The sequence below is a fragment of the Centruroides sculpturatus genome, unplaced genomic scaffold, assembly GCF_000671375.1.
Source record: "Centruroides sculpturatus isolate CEXI.00-Female unplaced genomic scaffold, Cexi_2.0 scaffold95, whole genome shotgun sequence".
Taxonomy (NCBI): domain Eukaryota; kingdom Metazoa; phylum Arthropoda; class Arachnida; order Scorpiones; family Buthidae; genus Centruroides; species Centruroides sculpturatus.
In genome coordinates, this window is record NW_019384621.1 from 357,644 (window position 1) to 378,416 (window position 20,773).

The window sequence follows — 20,773 nt, forward strand, 5'->3', positions numbered from 1 at the left end:
TTTATTAAAATCTTTATTTATTTTCATTTTTCAGAACAGAGAACGCATAACTTGCTGATAATAATAATTACGTTTACATACAGTGTATAAATTTATGTTTATTCGGAATAACGTTTATAATTATTATTCACAATAATAATGTTTTTGTCAGAGCACGGATTATAAAAAAAACAAACAAAAGAAATAAAGAAGCAGGATAATAGCAAAGAAGAGTAAATCGATAATTTCTTAGAATTCGATCGCTAACATTTTATCGAAATTACCTTTCCGGGAACAAATAACAGACTTCATACAAAGAAACTTACAGTATCATTTCAAGGAATCTCCTGAAGGAATTTCTCTAATTAATAAACATCGTTTTTAAATTTATTTATTTTGTTTCTTCTATAAATTATTAATAATTAAAAAAGGATAATAATTAAAGCTGTAATAGGAATTATATTCACTAATTTTAAAATAATGAAATTAAATTATAGAGAGTATTTCAGATACAAATTTTTATAATCGTTTGAAATAAATTTTTCAATTTATTGTTATTATTATTTCCAAAGCGTTAAATTTACAAACAGCGTGTAAATGTATCACGTAAAAAAACACTAATTGTATTTAAGAAATTTCGTAATGTAGGTTTCATAGAAATTTCAAAACATTTTAGAACACTATATATGTACAGTATATATTTTTTCTAAATGTTCGTGTTTCCATAGCATAAATATTTAAACAATTTTATAAATTTCTTATAAAATTTTATATTGCTTAAATTAACATTTTGACATAAATGTATAGTACAGTAACATTTATATTATATTATCAATATAATATGAATGTATATGCAACAGATATGATGTACTGTACAATATTCAAATGAATATTGTATATCACATTTTATGTGTTGTTGTGAGGTTTTTAGTGAAGAATTTAAGGTTAGTTGGCTTAAGAATATTATAACGATCTTTCTTTTATATATTAATTTAAAAACTAAATAATACAAAAGCGTCAGAAAAGCATTTATGATTTAAAAAACTATCCAAAGTAATTATTGATAAATAGCCTATAATATTTATAAGCGATTGACTTAAGTTACTTTTTTATATTGATGAAGATCAAAATTTAATCAAAACTTGATTTTAGAATCTTTAGCCTAATTATAGAATTCTGTAATTTGAAATTAGTGGGAATTTATGTCCTTTGCAGATAAAAATTTTTCATATCGGACTTTAATTAAATTAATTAAGACTGTATGAATATAATATTCATTTATGAAACTATAACATTTTAATTAAGAGGGTTTTCTGTGATAAACTTGACCCTATTTTAGAACATGAAGAAAAGACAAAAAAACCCTACACGGCCAGTCTTTTGGTCGGGTGTGAGTCTGCAATCACCAGTGTTCAGTGGTTTTATTTATTCGGCCTCGATCGGTTCCGATTAACTGAATATTAAAAAAGAAAACTATTTTTTAAACAATATTTGATGTACGAGACATCAAATATCGTTTAAATACACTCGGTCGGATAAAATTAAATGTAGGCTAATTAGATTCATAAAGGTAAAATGTTTTTATTAATTTCCTGACGAATTTATTACATTTTGGCATATTCATTTTATTCATTTTTGTTACAGTATTGAAACTAGATGAGATGCTTGCATTTGCCTCTGGCACTTCGCGATACCGTAGTCTTCGAAATCGGAGAAAACAATGGAAATTTGGATGCTTTTCTGTCATATATGTTTACGTAAATAAAAGAATTTAACTGTTTTCTCACTAAATAAGATAAAACGAACTTTTCTATTTGGATATTTTCCCATATGTGCAAGAGTTTTTAAAAAAAATCAACAATGGCGAAGCCAAAATTTAAGTATATTCTGGTTTAAACTCGTCGGGATAGCTAAGCTTAATCAATTGGTTTCACATATCGGACGATACACAGATTCAAAATAAAACAAGCAATTATTTATTGTAATATCGTCAAAATACCAGGCTGCAATTTTTAATCATATTTTTAAAATTTATTTTATTTAAAATATATAATATATGCTCTCCACCTCAAATCAGCAATGTACAGTACTGTACAGTACATCATACATTTCCTGTTAGCAACAGAGTCGTGCCGTCATCTATCTAATTCCTTAGAGGGGAAAATTTTTGAATTGAAGTAACATGACTTCAGGTTTGCATCGGAAGTTCGTATATAGTTAATTCTCTAAGTTTTCCATATATGGCCTCGTCTTTCATCTGTCTAACTCCATTCTCGAGATTAAGGAAAGGCAGATGGACGACAGTGGGAATTTACGTGTACACTTTTTTCAAATTTGCTTGTTAGTCTATATTAATTCTTTCGTCAGAATGTTTAAAGAACAGAAACAGAATTTTCTTACATAAAATATATTTAAATTTAAAATTAAAAAATCCAGCAATGAGTTGATTAACTTTTAATATCATATGAGAGTTTACAACTTCTTATATTATTAATTATTATAAAATGTCAAAAAGCTTAATTTTGAGGGAAGAGGTGACTTTTATTATTATTATTATTTTTTTAATTGTAAATGCTAATAACGAGTAAAACCTTCATTAAGTCCGACCTTACTCGAGATATGACACGTGACCCCTCTCCTCTATCTTCCCACCTCGTCGACCTTTAACCTTTAACCACCAAAATTTAATATAGCATCATCAGTTTTTCCCCCTTAAAAGTAATAGTATCAGAAAATTATTTAAAATTATACATTAATAATTTCTTCATTAATTGTATAATTACGAATCGAAATTTCTATTCATATTTCCATTAATTTTACTTAAAAATACTATTTTTAATACTGAGTTTACTTTAATAACGCAAAATAAATAGTCGTTTGTTTTTCATGTTTGGTTCATTCCGTCCAGTTTGGTTTGGCACTAAGAGAGTCAATGGGGACGACCGGACGGTAAGAGACAGAAGTGGGAAATCCAGTTCCACTTCTGGAACTGGAATTGCTGGAATTAGTTCGAGTGCAGAACTTTTTCGATGCAGCGGTTCTTCGGAACAGTTGGACTAAACGGTCCTTCGTCGGCTTTATATACAGCCCTATATATCTCTCTCTGTTCTTAGATTTTTGGTCGATCTGCTTCAAATTATTCTTGCTTAACTCGGACTCAGAAAATACAGACTACCACGAAACCTGGACATCTTACCACTCTGCTGATTTCATCCCTTTAATTAACTCCTAAACCCTTAGCCTATCTGTACCAAATTTTTCATACTTATTTTCTGGGACTCCGGAAATCCGGGAACCCCACTCTTCACTCGATTTCCTTCTCCTCGACACTAAAAATAAATAGGCTATAACAACGGTAGGCTAAAATAACTACATTTGTAATATGGTTTTAATTTTAACGTTTATCTTTCTTGTTTTTTTGGCCGATCAATGCCAGACGTACGTGGTATCTGTTAGTTACTAATGAAAACAAATAATTACGTACTCTAATAAAAATATGAATTTCTAAAATAGTCGAAACTAATTTGATTAGGCTATTCCGAAAAACTCGTATAACATTTTTACGTAGTTCTAATTTAAATTCGAATAAAGAGTTCGCCGTTCCGTGAAAGCCCTATTCGTAAAAGTACGAAGAATGCATTGGTAGTTTCCACCGGAACCGTTCCTAGTAGTTTCGAGTCAGGAACGGTTTCGACCTGGAACTACGCACCTCTAGTGAGAGATAGGTCTGACATATCCGGGATTTACTACCCACAAAAAATCTCGGGGTTACTTTCTCAAATTCGACCCCGAATCCCTCACAGCGATCAGCTGACGTCTTGACCCCTCGACCATCCTGACGTCGCAATATAACAGTAAATGTATGCAATTTTTTTTAAATAAAAGTATTAAGATAGGATAGCTAGACGAAATAAGTCAACGCAATACGTAGATGATCTGCCTGGGGTAGAGCCTTCCTGACTTTCTTTGGGGAAACTGGCTTCCAGTTAGATTATTAGACACGTAAAGAAACCCCGAAAACTCCACGTGGCCAACTTATAGGTGAACGACTACCAGTGTGAACTAATGCTATACAGTGTATACACTCTTCTTTTTTCCTCTTTCTTTCTTATTGATATGGAGACTCTAGCCTATTGGCTTTTTCTCCGAATCACTCCGCTTTGAAATTAGGTAAAGAGGTTGGTGCGATGAACAAAACGCTCCAAGATTTCGATATGTTGGCGAGGAGGAAGGTCGGTATGAGGCCAGTATATCGGAGTTAAGGTACGGACGATCGTGAGGTCCAAGGTTAAGTGACGGCCTAGCTCTTGGCGGGCCCGTAGTGTATATACTCGGCACGCGGTGGATTTTTAAAAGTATCAGAAACACAGCGCCATCTTTTAGAGAAAATATTATATTTTATTAATTTTTAAATACTGTACACAGTATTTTTAAAATAAAAATTATTGTTTTGTGTCTGAATGAATTTTATTATTTAAGCAATAAAAGATCAAATTAAACAGTATAATAATTTTGATAATTCTAAAATATTCAATTTAATTTATGCATTTTTTTATTATATTTACTATTTTTTATTATATTGTAATATAACTACTATATTAAGAAAGTAAATTTTCTCATAAAATTTGAAGACCGAACTTGCATTTGTTTTATTTTCTTACTAAATATAAAGAAAACATTCCTAAAAGAAAAAAAAAAAAAACTTATTCGAAACGGAGCTATTTTCTATGTTAATTAAATTTTAGCATAAGCCTGTTCGATGCGGAAACGGAACAGGCTTTTCAGTACGAAGAACCTAACTTAGTCTGGATAAAGAGGAAAATTAAGATTCTACTTGAAGACAAATAATAAAATCGCCTCCAAGTATAGCGGTTTTCGCAGAGCGTGACGAATTGTATTCCGAGAACGATTTCGAACCATGTCAGAGAAGCAAAGATCACATAACACGGGGTCTTTGTTGGCATTAGTTTTTGTTAGAATTAATTAGAGGCAGAATCGAATACTTTCAAGAATTCTGAACATTTTTAAAGAGATTCTTGATGAAGAATCTTCTGAATTTCAGAGAATTTTTCTTCAGAACAAGCACGAATGTAAATCGTGAAAACAATGAGAATAAGATACAGTATTACAGTCCTGCTAATTTTCCTTGTACAGAGTAGTTAGTAACTAATTCATTCATTCATTATTATTTATTGTACATATAAATATATATATATACAGGCCGGCCCCGCAGAAAGCATTACCAGCTAAACTCAATACAATAGCAATGCTCAGAAGTACATGTTATACACAATAGACTAAAGATGAAGAAATAAAATATATACTATATACAACTATATTCATACAATAAAATACTAAACTATAAATACATATTATATATAACTGTTAACGTAACATAACAGGAAATAAATACATAGGATATATCAATATCATAAATGTGAAAAGCAATATGTAAGAAAACAAAGTTGGCTTAACTATAAATAACTATATACAACTGTACAACTACATACATACTCGGTGAGTTGCTATTATTAGCGAAGAGTAATCAAATTTTATCATAGTCATGAAACACGTGTTCACAAATCACAATAAAAATACACAAAATCAGCAACTCTCCAAAGTTGAGGCCAGCACTAACGTTGAGTAATGTGTCCTTTGATTTTTAGAAAAACAGACGATTACAAATAAATCAAAGTATGCAAAATACAACAGTATACTTGATGATATACAAAGATGTAAGTTAGTCTATGCATAGACTATATCTATATATGGTAATCAATCCTTTGTTGAAATTTGGTTTTTTCCTTAAGATATACAGGACAAGTTTTATCCATTGTATTATGACAGTTATGTGCTCTGTTTTCTCGTAAACAATTGGCACACTTTGGTGAATTATGTTTGTTCTGGCAGTTTTTATATAGATGATTCTCATTACAATGACAACACACATTGTCTGTTGAGGTACAATTTTTTGCTATGTGACCAAAAGATAAGCATCGATAACATGAGTAATAGGAAAAAGGTCAAAAACTTGACACGTCGACCAAAGAAGGTGAATTTTCCCTGCTTTTACTAGCTTCTCTCTAACCTGTGGAGATACCTCCAGAATCCATGAAAGATAATTTCCATTCTTTTCTTTAAGCGGAAATCTAATAGTAGCATGTTCAGCAAAAGTGCGATCAGTAAAAGTTTCTAGAAGGTACATGTTTTGCTCAAAGATATTTAATATGAGATCTTCTTTATTGATACCTTTATGAACAGAAGCAATTTTGATTAGTGGAAGTCGCTTTTTCGGCAGTCTGGAAACCAAGCCAGGAACTTGTTCAACATTCTCTTTAAAATAGCCTACCTCATTCTTATGGCTTAAATCAATTGCAAGTCCTCCATTCCTAGTTTTCCTTATTCTACGTATCCCTATGCCAAGTTTATCAGGTTGCACGTTATTAGTTAGATTACGTTTAGTTTCATCACAAGTGGCACCGACTTTATCACTATATACCAAAACTGTGTATTCTGGTGGAGGTGGTTCATTTGTAGGTAAGGTTAGTTTTATTCCTTTTAGTAGGGTATCTCTATAACTAAGGGTGCTAGGAACTTTTTCGCCGGCAAGACTGTCAGAAGTAGTTTTCTTTTGGTTATGTACTGCGGATTGAATATCCATTAGAATTTCTTTAGATTCATCAGATTGAGCATCTTTAAAGTCTTGTAAATCCTCTTTAGTAACTAACTTTGAAAGTGTTCGTTCAAGTAAATTATTATTCTTAAGAGTAGATTCTGCTAATTCTATAATTCTAGTGAATTGTGTCAATATATGTTAAATGACACTTTACTCCAAATTTAGCATTTCGATTTTGCAGGGAATATCTCTTAATCTCGTCGAAAATACCAAATGCAGTATCATGGAATATTTGTATTTCAGATTCCATACTGAAGAAAATAATAAATTTTAACTTAAAATATTCCATATATATTTAGTAACTAAGTAGTACCAAGTATTCAAAAAGAAGTTGAGTAACATGTTGATAATTATAATGGTTGAAATAAACGATTAATTACAGTACTAAAATTCGCCGAGAACTTCTCGGCGAGAAGCCAGATCACAGAATAACTTGGTCTCTGTATTATAGTAATGCAATTAGAATTTCCAACGACAGAACGACACTAGGGATTGCAATTGCTGGATCCCTCATCCAGGGGCGGACTGGCCATGTGGAAAATGTGGAAAATTCCACATGGGCCGTATACAATTTGTGCCGTTTTTTTCTAAATATGTACATAATGTACCGTTTAATTTTAAAAAATTCATATATTTTTTTGTTAAGTAAGGTGTATAATATAGGTATATGTGTAGGCCTGTATCATTTTACCCGGCCCTACCCATATCCGAAGTTAAATTAGTTCGGCCGATCTGAGTCAAACACCACTACATTAGCCCAAACAGAAAGCATCCTAGGAGAAAACTAATCAAAACTACCTTCTAAACAGAAAATTGGTCATTTGTTTACATTGCTAGAAACTATTCACAACTCCTATGAATCTTAATGTTAACCCATAGAAATGCGAGTTATTAGTTTTGTACCTAGCCACCAAAACGATGATTGTAGTCATAACAAATTTAATGGCCACTTATATTATTTCCTTTATTTTAGGTAAGTAAAAAATGTTATTCAATAATAATTTCTCTATATTCCAAACGATTTAATTAAAAATAATATATTTTGTAGTGTGAGGCCGGGACCTCACCCCCTCTCCAACAGGAAACTGGTTGTCGAGCTAAAGCTAATAAATCGGTGATTAATTTCGTAAACAGGAACGAGTGTAAGACGATTTATTTGTCGCATTCCCGGACCAAATTCACACGTCTTCGATCTAGACCAGGGAATGTGGGAGAGAGAGCAACCGGGGAGAGTTTGACTGCCATCTTACAGCGAGTTCAAAGCACATTACACCAAAATTTACGGGACCGTCACTAAATATTCCTGAAAACGCATTTCAAAAATTAAGCAGTATTTTAATACAGTTTAATCCAGTAGCTACTCAACACAATATTATTTCAGAATTGCAACATTTTAAATCGTCATGGAATATTTTAAAGGAAAATGTCAATGAAACTTTTATAAAATTAAACGAAAATGAACATTCTACTGATGATCAAGTAGAAACTAATAAAGATGCGATTTTATCCTCTTACTGCATTGCTTGCAAAAATTGCTCTATTTGTTGTTATAATATATTATTCAGATATAACATGTTAAGTGGCGCTTATTCTATACTTGGTCAAGCATACAAATATCTGCTATCTATGTCTGTAACACAAGTGTCCGGTGAACAAAGCTTTTCTATGTTAAAATTAATTAAAAGCGGGCTAAGATACATACTTATAAGTATCTCGCAAAAAAATCTAGAAGCCTTCATGTTAATGTCAGTGGAGAAGGATTTTTTAAACGAAATACAATCTGATGATGTCATTAATATAATTGCTCAACAAAGCAAACTTCTAAATAAAAAATTAATATTGTAGAATAGAGACTTGTGATTATTGTAATTTTTGTCAATGTTATATTTTGAATATATTTAAATATAAATAGAAAAAAATACATTTTTTTTATTTGTGGGCTGGGCTGGTAATAAATTTTCCACACGAAAATTTTAGGGCCAGTCCGCCCCTGCCCTCATCCAGCAATCCAGCTGGATCCAGCGCATTCTTCGGCCTGCTGCTGGATCCAGCGCTGCGGATCCGCAAATACTCAATTAACTTTCTAAATAATGGCGCAAAGTCTACGTTGTCTGTGTTGCCGCGTTTCTACGTGTGCTATCGCTCGGCGGCGAGGGCGACGTTGCCGTTCAGTGTGGCACATGCTACATACCCTCTCTACACCGCACTGTCTGCCCTTTAACCTCTGCTGATCTAATTGCCAGTTGACTTTCCACTCTCGCTAAATAAAGTGTCTTCGCGCTAAATAAAATAAGTAACTCCTCTCCTAGTCCTGGTGCATAATTCTAATTTACCGTCGGTTGTGACGTCAATGAATTACGTGACGGAACGATCTCAGTTTAAGCCTATGGAGAGCTGCAGCCTTGTGGATTGTCCACGAAACCTAACCTATAAACTGGCCGTAAAAGCTCTCTGTAGAAGAGAGTCGAGTTTGATAACTGCTGACACAACCCTGAAATTTATCTTAGACAAACTAAAAAGCCAGGACACACGCAAAAGAATCAGAAAACGGCGTCTTATTGAGGCCACAGGGATGCTTATTTACTTACATACAGAACCCCAAAAAACTATAACCAAAAAGTTAGAAAGCATGATTATTCTTTCACAATACCGAAAAAAAATGTAATGCGCCAAGAGATGAAAAATATGCTGAATCGAGTAAATACATATGTAGTGGAACCAGCAGCAATGGCTGAGGATATTATGGAAACGGAAAACGATGATCCAAATAACCCGCATTCATTCCCTGAATTTCACATTGGAATAAGAATCGGAGATCCAACTAGAGCGTGAGAAAGAAAACTTCATGAAACGAAAAGAAACTATTACTGAGAAGAATTATGATAAGTTTATTAAAAAAGGAAATGGCTGTTTATGAACGTGAGGGAGTCAAAGGTAAAAACTTATCTTTAATTTATGATTATTTGATGGCCCTGAAACCAACTAGCATAGAGGCAGAAAGAGCCTTCTCCGCAGCGGGATATATATGCAGTTCATTTAATGAAGTAAGTTGGGAGATAACACCATCAATACCATTTGTTTTTTGAGATCCTACTTTAGAAAAGTAAACAAAAACAACAGAAGTGATTGATTTAATTTTATTTAATCCTTTAAAATACTTTATTCAAGACAAGACTAATATTTTATAACTTCTATTCTAATTCTATTAAGTAAGAGTTTTAAACTTTTATTCTATAAGTGGTTAGTGGACTAGACTAGGAAATTTTATTGTTAAAACTAGCAGACCCCGCCACGCGTTGTTGTGGCTCAAAATGTACCTATTATATATGTAAAACACATCTCCCCGTGAAAGGGGAAAATTTTTCGAAAAATTTCTTCTTAGTGTACATTCTCTTGACGTACCCTATTAAAACTCAATCAAAAACGAAAAACCCGCATGTAAAATAATATAATAAAAGCCAAGTTTTTCACGGTAAGCCTTAACTGATTGCCCCTGGAAGTCGGCTTCTTATAGAAACACAGCTTCCCTATCATCAAATGTCACGGCACGCCACTGGTTTATACTGTATTAATAAACTACATAATCTAAGTATAATAAATGCTATTAATAGTTTTTTTGTAATATTAAAACTTTGTGTGGCCCCATCTGTTATGAGATATTATTTAAAAACTTTTTATTATTAATCATTTAAAAAATGACGAAAAACTTGTTTTTGAGATAGAGACGAGTTTAATAAAAATTATAAATGCTAATAACGAATAAAATCTTTATTAAGTCAGACTCCACTCGAGATATGTTGTTGTTGGTTAAGTTATAGCAACGCAACACTTGAGCGATCTGCCTAGGGGAGGCCTTTTAAGGGAAACTGGCCTCTATTTAGGTCAGGGGTGTCCAACCCGCGGCCCGCGGGCCGCATGCGGCCCAAGGCAAGTTCCAATGCGGCCCAATAAACGTGTAAACAAAACCGACAAAATGTTTTAATTTTTTTATTATTTATCTATTTCAACGGCATAAACTCAAAAAAGAAGTTTCACAAAGCGGTAAACCTTTATTCATATTTTATTCTTGAGTGGAAAGGAAATATTTTCAAATACTTGGAAATGTGTGAATGAGGAAGGATTACTAAATAAAGCTGGAGTTGTGACTCAAAGGATTATAGACCCAAATTTGGGAAAAGGAGGGAAAGATGAGAAAAAACAAAAGATGTAGTAGTGAGAAAGGTTAAATAGATCTTCTGTTGACCCTTAATTTTCCAACCTTTCTCACTTTTTTATCTTTTGTCCTTTCTCTCCTTTCCCTGCACTTGGGTCTATAATCCTTTGATTCACAACTCCAGTATTATTTACTATTTTTTCCAACGTTGCAAGATTTGGCTACATTGCGCCAAATGTGGCTACTTTTTTTGTTCGATGCAAAAAATATCATTTGGCGCTTTGGCTACTTTTTGGGCTACCTATTATTTATATTAGTTGAATAAAAATGCACTTTAAAATGGTGTTTCGTTGCTTTTTATTAATTAGAGACCCAAATATAACAAACGTCTGTGTCTTTCAAATAAATTTCCGTTTGTCTCTTTTATAATAAATGAATTTATCTATTTCTAAGTAAAAATTGAAAGTGTCTGTAGAAGTAATTTTTAAAATATCCTTTTTCTTGATAAAGTTTTAATACTTATTATTATAATCTAGACATGTTAATCCTTAAATATACTTGTATATTGGACCACAAGTATATATGTACTGTACTTGTGGCCAGTGGCGTAGCGTGGGTGTCAGCCCCCCGGGGAAAAGGAAAATTTCGCCGTCCCCTTATTTAGGTATCTCAATTTAAAAGACTAAAATTCAGTTTCCTCACAGAATAAGTAATGAAAAATTCCGTGCTAGGGTTTGCTAGGGGTTGCCACTTTTTTAAAATCGCCGACCCGGACGGCGGGTGAGGTTTGTTCGAACAGAAGTTCCTGACGCATGCGTATGTCATTTTGCAATGCGAAGAATAATTTGCAGTGCATGCTGGTTCTAAATCAGTTACAGTTAGCGACTAGAGAGACTTGGATAAGAGTAACGCAAGTGACCTAGCTCTATTGGATATTGAAGGTGTATATATATACGAATAAATCGTACAAGCAAAGAAAAAAAAAAAAAAAAAAAAAAAATAAAAAAAGGTCAACAGGTTGCGCACGATATCCTCGGACGGCGAGTCGATTCGCGGTATTCGCGGATGGTAACACTATTGCCGTGCTCATTTCAATCGGTCCGAGTCGTAGGTGCACGAAAATATGAAATAAAATGGTTCAAATTCTTACAAGATATTATTATTATTTATTGTCAAATTTTGCCGCTCCCCTAAAAAATACCGCTCGGGGCGGGCCGCCCCTGCCGCCCCTTTACGCTACGCTACTGCTTGTGGCCCAAAACTCCTTGACTTCTTCCAATGCGGCCCAGAGAAACAAAAAGGTTGGACACCCCTGATTTAGGTGTTAAAGACGTAGAGAAAACCCGGAAAACTCTACGTGGCCAGCCCGTCCGAGCGAGGCGCGAATCTACAATCGAACTCGCAGTGTTTAGGGTACAAAGACCGCTTGGCCACTGGTGGACCTCGAGATATGACACATGGCCCTATCTATCTAACTTATAATCATGATTAGTAAACGGTCTCATTGAACGACTCATTGATACAGTATTATATAACACCGAATAATTCAAGGATCCAAGGATGCAGTGAATATTTTACATTTTTATATTACATAATTGTGCAATTATTTAATAATAATTTAGAGATGGTAAATTAAATCGATTTTATTTTATTTCCTGTATAATTTTCAATGTCATCGCTTTATTAGATTATCCTATACACATAAATATTGATATTTTAAAAATATATTTATTTATCGAACTAAGCATTTAAGTTTTAAGAATAATAGGTTATAAAATAATAAGAACATTAAAAATACAGTATTTCAATACATCTTTAAAAATTTTAATTTACATGAATTTTTTAAAGAAATAACCTGAGCAGAAATATCTTGAATAATAATGAGAAATAAGAAATGAGCAATAACTTATTGTGATATCGGGCTGTCGGACTGCAATTTTAAATCATATTTTTAATTTATTTCATTTAAAATATATGCTCGTCACCTGAAATTAGTACTGTAGTACCTGCACATCATACTTTTCCTGTTAACAATGGAATCGTGCCGGTCATCTATCTACTTTCAGGGGAGAATTTTGAATTGAAATAATGTGACTTAAAATGTAACTTTGCGTCTGGTTTCTAATATAGTTAATCTGGGCCTCTTGCCCTAAGCTTTCCATATTTGGTCTCGAGTTTTATCTATCTAACTTCGTTCTCTAGATTAAGGAAAGACAGACGACAGACGACAATGGGAAATTAAAGGTCTATACATTTTTCAAATTGCAGCCCAGTAAAAAATTGATCTTGATCAGAAATATTAGCAACATCTTTATTTTTTATTATAATTTTTTATGACAAAATAAAAATAAAATATGCCATTAATCGAAAATTTGTTCTAGAGAGTCGCATTTGTTTAGTCGAGTACCGAGTGAGTTTTTTTCTATAATTTGTGTTCGAATAACGTTCAAATTGTTGGGCTACAATTTGAAAAAATTGGGCTAAAAATACCACGGCCGAGCGGTCAAGGTGACAGCCTACTGCTCTGGAAAACTCGGTATCGAATCCGGACGGGATCTGGAACCCGCTCTGGTACCCGGTATCGAATCCGTCTCTCGCCACCCACCCGCTCCATCGTGGGTCTGGCCGAACTCATAATGGGTTTGCTAAAAGAGACCCACAGAGCGGAGAGTTAAAAAATTTATATATACTGTGTATTAAAATGATGAGAGAAATATATATAACATTATCGTTTATATTTCAAATAAAACTTTATATTTATTATTTACAAAAATTAATTAAAAGAAATAAGTACATATAATATCGAGTTGAAATATGGCACATTTAAAACAAATAGTTTTTAAAATGAAAAGCAAGCCCCGATAATGGCTCCCTCTTCCGAAGAAAGTGTAATTATAGATATTCAATATTTGCAAAATGGACGACTGGTTCATTCATCCGCAGTCTTAGTTTTGAGAAATATGAATAATCTATAAAGAAATATATTAAAGCAATAGCCTTTTCGCAGAAAAGCTGTAATTGTACATTTATTAGCCGTCATTTGTACATATGTTTCTAACTTCTAAAGGTAAGAATTTCTGTTTTAAAAATGGAGAAATTACAACTTAGCACTTTTTGATAAGGATCGTAGTTGTTTATTTAAACAAATTAACTGTATTTATCTTAAGATAAAGATTGTTGTTGTAAATAAAATGCTTATATTTATTTCGAAACTCTTTTATTCCTTTTATCAAACTGGAATTTTATAGATTTTTTTGTGAACTCTATTTAATCTCTTTGAAGACATTTAAATCTCTTAAATTATCAATAAAATCTCAAAATAAAGCATTGCTTTTTCCAGTTTTCTTTTGCTAACAGGTATGTATTAAATATAGATTAAATGAACATTTGTTTATTTACATTCCTTAACAAGGTAATGCTATATGTATTATATATTGTTATGATGAGTTTTTCTAAAGTTGCAAGGTCATGTGGTTAACAGAACACACACACACACACACACACACACACACACTTGACAGCTGGAGGTAAATAGTCTGAAAACAAAAGCAAAAATAACTTTCCCAGCAAATGCAATTAGATTCAAGACTTATGCCAAAAATGGCAAGATTTTTGTCTGCTAGAGGCTGTTGGCATCTTCAGGGGATTGTGGGATATTCTTATATTAGCTAAAATCAAGTGAAAAATTAATACTAAAAAAAGTTACTTGTAATATTATTCAAATAAATAGTATGTTATAAAAACCAATTGTAAAACTTTTTTTGAATTAATACTTGTGATAACTATAAATAGCCTCCAGCAAAAATTACTTTACTGGAGTCTTAATGATCCCAGTAAAGGTTTTAGTAGAATTTGTTTTTATAATCATTATAGCTTGATACAATACATATACAGTAGATCCCCCTATAAGACGGTAGATACGTTCCGTTCTTTATGAATCCGATTTTGTAGGAATCACAGCCAATCACAGCTCGATACGTGTGAAGTTTACGGACTACGGCTGTTTGAAAGATTTTCTTCCATAAAATTAATCGATTCTAGACTAATCTGACTCAACATTTCCAAAATACGTATATTTTTTTTGGAAATAATCCGTATAAACTACACTATAAACAAAAAACTGTAGGATTACTTACCGAGTATGCACCATTCGACATCGCCATTGCTCAAGCTTGTTTTCGTTGCGGAACAACTCAGCAAATCGCGGGCGCGATTTCTGATGTTATTTCTTGCAAAAACTTCGCTGAAGTTTGGAGACATCATTAATATAAATAATTTTTATTGCCGTTGAATAAGAAATGTTTCTTTCACAAGAAATGTATAAAATTACAGTACTGTATTAGACTTACGGTACNAAGTAGTTTAATTGGTTCTACTTTCCTATAGCGCGTTTGGAAATTGTAACCGGTGTTACCAGTAACTGCTGGTAGCTACTAAGGCTACGGTTACTATGGATGCGAATTCTGACGAAATTTTGTTCTGACGAGTACGTCCGAAATCCTCGTCAAAAGAAGGTGGTTACACTGTGCGCGTTTTCTGATAGTCAGTACGTTTCTGCCTCCCAGCAAAATGGACGAACTTGATGAGTTTTATTTTTTTGGAAGTCCGTTGTTTAAGTTATCGTTTATAGGTGGTAGGAAAACAGAGCATGTTAACCACTTATTTTCCACAAGAGACGATAAGGGAGAGTTCCAAATGTTATTTCAAGATTTGTGGAACAACCCGCAAAAGTTTTTCGAGTATTTCAGAATGAGAGATATCTCTGCCGAGAAATATTTCTGTTGTGATAGTTTTTGTCTTTCATGTCCCACAAACACCTATTCTCGAACACAAGACGGAACTTATGGGTTAAGAGGACGCCAGTCGGAAATAGCGATCAAAGTCGCGATTTTGAATGAAAATATCAAAATAACAATAGACTAGTAAATTTAAATCTAAAAAGAAGAAAATTTACTGATAAGGTTGTAAAAATGAAAAAAAAATCAATTAGGATGATTATAGATATCACCTATTTGCCATATTTGCTGTATACACTACAAAACAATTTGCATATTTAAGTGGTTTATTATTAGAATTTGTGAGATTTTGTTATATCTTTATAAATCGTAATTTATTGTTTAATTTAACAATTGTATTAAATTTGACAAATAAAAAATGAATATGCACATGTGATATGCATATTCATAACATAAAAGTGCTTTTTAATTAATGTTACACCATGTTTTATAGTGGCATTTCATATTATGGTTGAAAACTCACTCTAATCTAAAATTCACATTCAAAATTTATTTTAATATGATGTTTATGATTAAAAAAAAGAGATAGAGAGAGAGAAAATTACTAATAACAATTTTTTTATTTATTGTGTAACATATTTTTGTAATTGTTGAAAATAAAAAAATGTTATTCAAAAATTCCAAAGTAAAAATTATTTGAAGCTAACAAAAATAATTTTTCTAAAATATTAAAATTTAATTTTGTTACATTAAAGCACACTATTCAAAAAATCAAAATTAACCTAAACTGTTAAAATTATGTACTTTTTGTAGATTTTGTTACATTAAATCAAAAACTCCACATCACCTTAACACTGGGGATGAAATCAACACTAAATCTGGAACCTGTTACTGGTGTGAATCGTGAGAAAATCATCCACGCACAAGTATACATGCCCATCACAATGGATTTTGTCAAACAAGCATTCAATTTTATTTTAATTTTATACATTCTATTTTTTGAAGCATTCAATCGGTTTCACCAGAGGAGGAACTGTTTTTAAATAGTTCAAAAATATTTGTGAAGAAAGGTTTTCTTATGATATACATCAGTAACAGGTTCCAGATTTAGTGTTGATGTTACATTAAAAGTATTTATTTATTAGTTGAATGGTAATATGAAGGATTAAGTGAAGGAAACTTAGTTTCCCTCACTTAGAATAATGATTCACATTTAAAGGCTGCAGGCAAAACTTTGATTAAAAAAAAAAAAAAAAAATCCTCAACCTTACAAAACTCAAATCTACAGGAAAGAACAAAAATAGCCTTTGATCCTTGCATCCATGTATTAGTCCACACACAATAATCACAAATACAAATTGCTTTTGGGACATTTCAATTTTCAAGACGAGTGTTGAGTGTTGAAACCAACAATTTGATGTCATCAATGGCATTCCAACTTCGAGTACAAAGTGTTTGGTTCCCATAATTCCATTCTCGTAAGATGGGCTTCATTCAACTGTCACCCAATTACTCATAATTCATTGGAAAGTAGCGATCAACATATCTGTTGAGTGCTGAATGTGTTGAGTCAGCATTGACAACAGTGCCACTTCAATGTTGAAAAAAGGAAAAACTTTGTTAAACGTTGAGATCAGCACTTAGTCAGCATTGAAAATTGGAATGTCCCATTTGTTACAAGTTCTTGGCCTTTTTAACATATGTTAAAAAGGCCAAGAACTTGTAACAAATGGGTTTCTACCCATCTGGAAAGTCAGGAATTTTCATTAGTGTTCAGAAAAAGTTCGTGGAAAGTCGGGGAATTTGTTTCATTGGTTGCCTTGTTGATTTTGTTTGCTGACCAAGTGTAGCTGTCTGCAGGCAGCAAGAAGTAACGTGATACATTGCAACTTATGACTAAGGGTGTAGAATATTTTCAGGACCCAAAATTTCTCCAAAATTATAGCGCACAAAATAAAACCATGATTTATGAATCAAATAATAATTACTACAAATGGTTTGGAAAATTCAAATTGAATCATACAAATAATTAAATAGGCCTACCATAAAATTTGCCATGCAATGCTAAACTGATAAGTTAACATGAAAATATTTTAGATTAAAAGGATACTTTAAGCATATGTCATCATAAGATAGCATGTACAGGGTAATTTTTAAGTTATGCAAAACTTTAAACTTTAATAAATTTTCAATGAATGAAATAGAAATAATTCTTATTTTATTTGTCAACTTGGACTTAAATTGGACTTAAATAGAACTGTTAAACTGGTGTTAAGTATTAACACAGATTTGAGCAAAAGTTCTCAAAGAAAACAGACTTTCTTTATTGAGCCTCCTGTACACATACTTTTGTTTACAACTGTGTTTCGGGCTATCACGCCCCTCCTCAGCAGGGTTACAATGGCTATCATTTTTAACTACAAGTGACAAATAAATTAACAGTAAATTTTAAAACACTAAATTACTAAAATTGATTTATACAATGTAAAAGACTTAAGAAATACAAGAGTCCAACTCCCAACAATAATGGGCTTTTTGATGGATTTTTAAATTGATTCATAATCCTATTATAAGAATTAAAATTACATTGAAAAATAGAAATAAAATTCAAAAAGTACTATATAGTATAATGTTTACATTTTTGGTGTTGATGATTGATTAATGTTAACAGTCATTTTCAAAATGGTGGTGCTCACTTTAGAACATGTGTTTATTGTAAAGAATTATCATCAAAATTCTAATTCTTGAATTGACGTGCTATCACTACTAGCGGAGTTATTCGGACCATTCTTTTTCAAAAAGAACATTACTTCTGCTTCATATGTTGAATTATTGGAAACAAAATTTTATCTCAAAATGCTTGTTGGGCATAAACATCATCATGCTTGGTTTATGCAAAATGGTACAAGCACAAAGCAATCGTTCAAAAGCCTTTACAGCATATTTAAGAAGCATGTAATTGGATTAGATTATGAAAAAAAAATATGTTGGTGGTGGCATGGAGTGATTGCCTTATAGCCTCAACTTAAACCAATGTGATTTCTTTTTATGGAGCTATCTTAAAGATAGAGTGTATCACAATGTTCCTACATCTATTGAAGAGTTGATAGATGCAATAACAAAAGAAATAATGAAAAGACCTTTATTACTGTTATTGAATGTTTCAAAAATCAGTTAAAATCTATTATTGCAAGTGAAGGTAGTCATTTTGAAAAACCTAATTCATTAAATGGCAATAAATTCTGTATAATATGCTTTTTGAATTTTCTTTTTATCTCATATAGTTGAAAAGTTATTAAAATTTAAAGATGTGCAAGAATTGAAAATCACCCTGTATTTATATAGCAATACATGTCAGTAATATATCATATTTACTCACATATAAAACAAGGTTTTTATCCATTTTTCACTGCTTCAAAAACCTAGGTTGTCCTATAAGCGCAAGCGAAGGATTCTTTTTGTTTTTGTANTCATATAGTTGAAAAGTTATTAAAATTTAAAGATGTGCATGAATTAAAAATCACTCTGTACAATTATAAACTTGATGTAATACATTGATTAACAGAAATAAAATTGAAGTCAATGCCATAGATTATTTTTTTCTATTTTTAGCACAAGCAGTAATTAACAGACATTTTGACATCCAAAAATGTAAAATTTATTTACAACAATGACATCAAAACAAATTTTTATAAGACTCAAAAATTTCAATGAAGGACAAACTTTTAATGTATTTTTTTGTGTTCAAGTAATGAACACTAAAAAATACATTAAAAAGGAAAATTTCAGATTTAGCAAGAAAATTTTTGTATTATTGAAATTGTTACCTCACCATGGTCATTTTGTCTAACTTCTAAAGCACTCATTTACACTATTTAAGTTAAATTATTTTAAAAAGTTAATAGGAGAAATTACATACATTTACAGTTTAAATAACTTCATTAGAACTGCCACAAACTACAGGATGCGGGAGCTAGTTTATGCTCGGTTGTGCTCCCAAGCCCCGCCTTTTTTCTCATGAGGTTATGAGCCATTTTTGCTAGGTAAGCTACACAGGCAAGAAGCAGCCGCAAACTACACAACATTTGCTCGCGTAACATAATCCACATGATGTGGATTGACTATAGAACAAGATTTTATTATAACCTATACTTGTAATCAGTCAATTTTCATTCCAAACTTTGAAACAGCATGGGAAAAATATGTTTACTGAAAACTATTTATACATTACTATTTACATACAACGTTTATGCTATTTTCTTTTCAATACTGAATGTATTAATCATGTAATTTATGTACGTTGATAAAATTCTATATTTATTTTTCGACATGTGACATGTTCATGTAGTCATCCATCTTCCCCACTCTCTCTTGCTAGCATGACTGCTCTAGCTGTTGAATTCTGTGAACAGTGAGTGTACTCTCGTATTGCTGCGCTAGCAAAGGAAAAACCGTGCAGGCAAGAAGAAAGGGGCAGAGCCTTTGATGTCATCGGTTGTGCTAGCGCACGTTTGTTAGTGTTTTGCTCTTGCAAAGTTCTAGTTTGCAGCAGCTCTTAAAAATTATAAATTTTTGAATTTTGAAACAACACAAGCTGGATCTGGGCCTTTGTAATTAATACTGGCTTCCTTATGGGCTTAGCCCATCATTGGATAAATAGATAAAAACTGGTGGTTGATTGCAGGTTTACATCTCAACAATGGACTGGTTATATGAGATTTTTTGGATTTTTTCACATATCTAGTGCCTAAATAGGGTCAGTTTCCTATATAAAGTCTTACTGGGATGTATCCTTCTTTGGCATATTGTTCAAATGTTGCATTACCTTCTTCCATCAGTCTCCATCCTGAGATGCTTAACTCCTTTTTTTTTATCTGATATCAGATAAGGAAAGCTTATGAAAACTGAAAACTTGAACAATGTGTAGTGTTGAACAGTAAAAATACTCATATGCAGGTATTTGAGATAATTTGGATAGCAGATTTCTCAAATGTGTGGTCCATGGATCCCTGCATATCTGTGAATGTGTTGACAGGAATCCTTGAATTTATAGAAGAAAAAGAAGTATATTATTGTATTTTGCAAATTAAAAAAAATGTTTCTTGCAATATTTACCTTTATTAAAACACACATTAAAGTTTAAATTAAAAAACACAAAATCATTTTAGTTAAATGAAAATGTCTAAGACAAATGTAGTATTTTAAAAAAGATTTATTAATACTTTATAT

The 20,773-nt window shown here is 32.0% G+C and overlaps 1 protein-coding gene across 1 annotated transcript in view; it reads left to right on the forward strand.

Annotated features, from left to right (window-relative positions):
• The first annotated feature begins 13,698 nt into the window (after nt 1-13,698).
• LOC111625484 (potential E3 ubiquitin-protein ligase ariadne-2-like) overlaps nt 13,699-20,773 on the forward strand; it is a 63,691-nt gene continuing 56,616 nt past the window's right edge. Inside the window, exon 1 of the mRNA XM_023368636.1 lies at nt 13,699-13,875. The gene's annotated coding sequence lies outside the window, so the exon portion shown is untranslated. The remainder of the gene's footprint in view (nt 13,876-20,773) is intronic.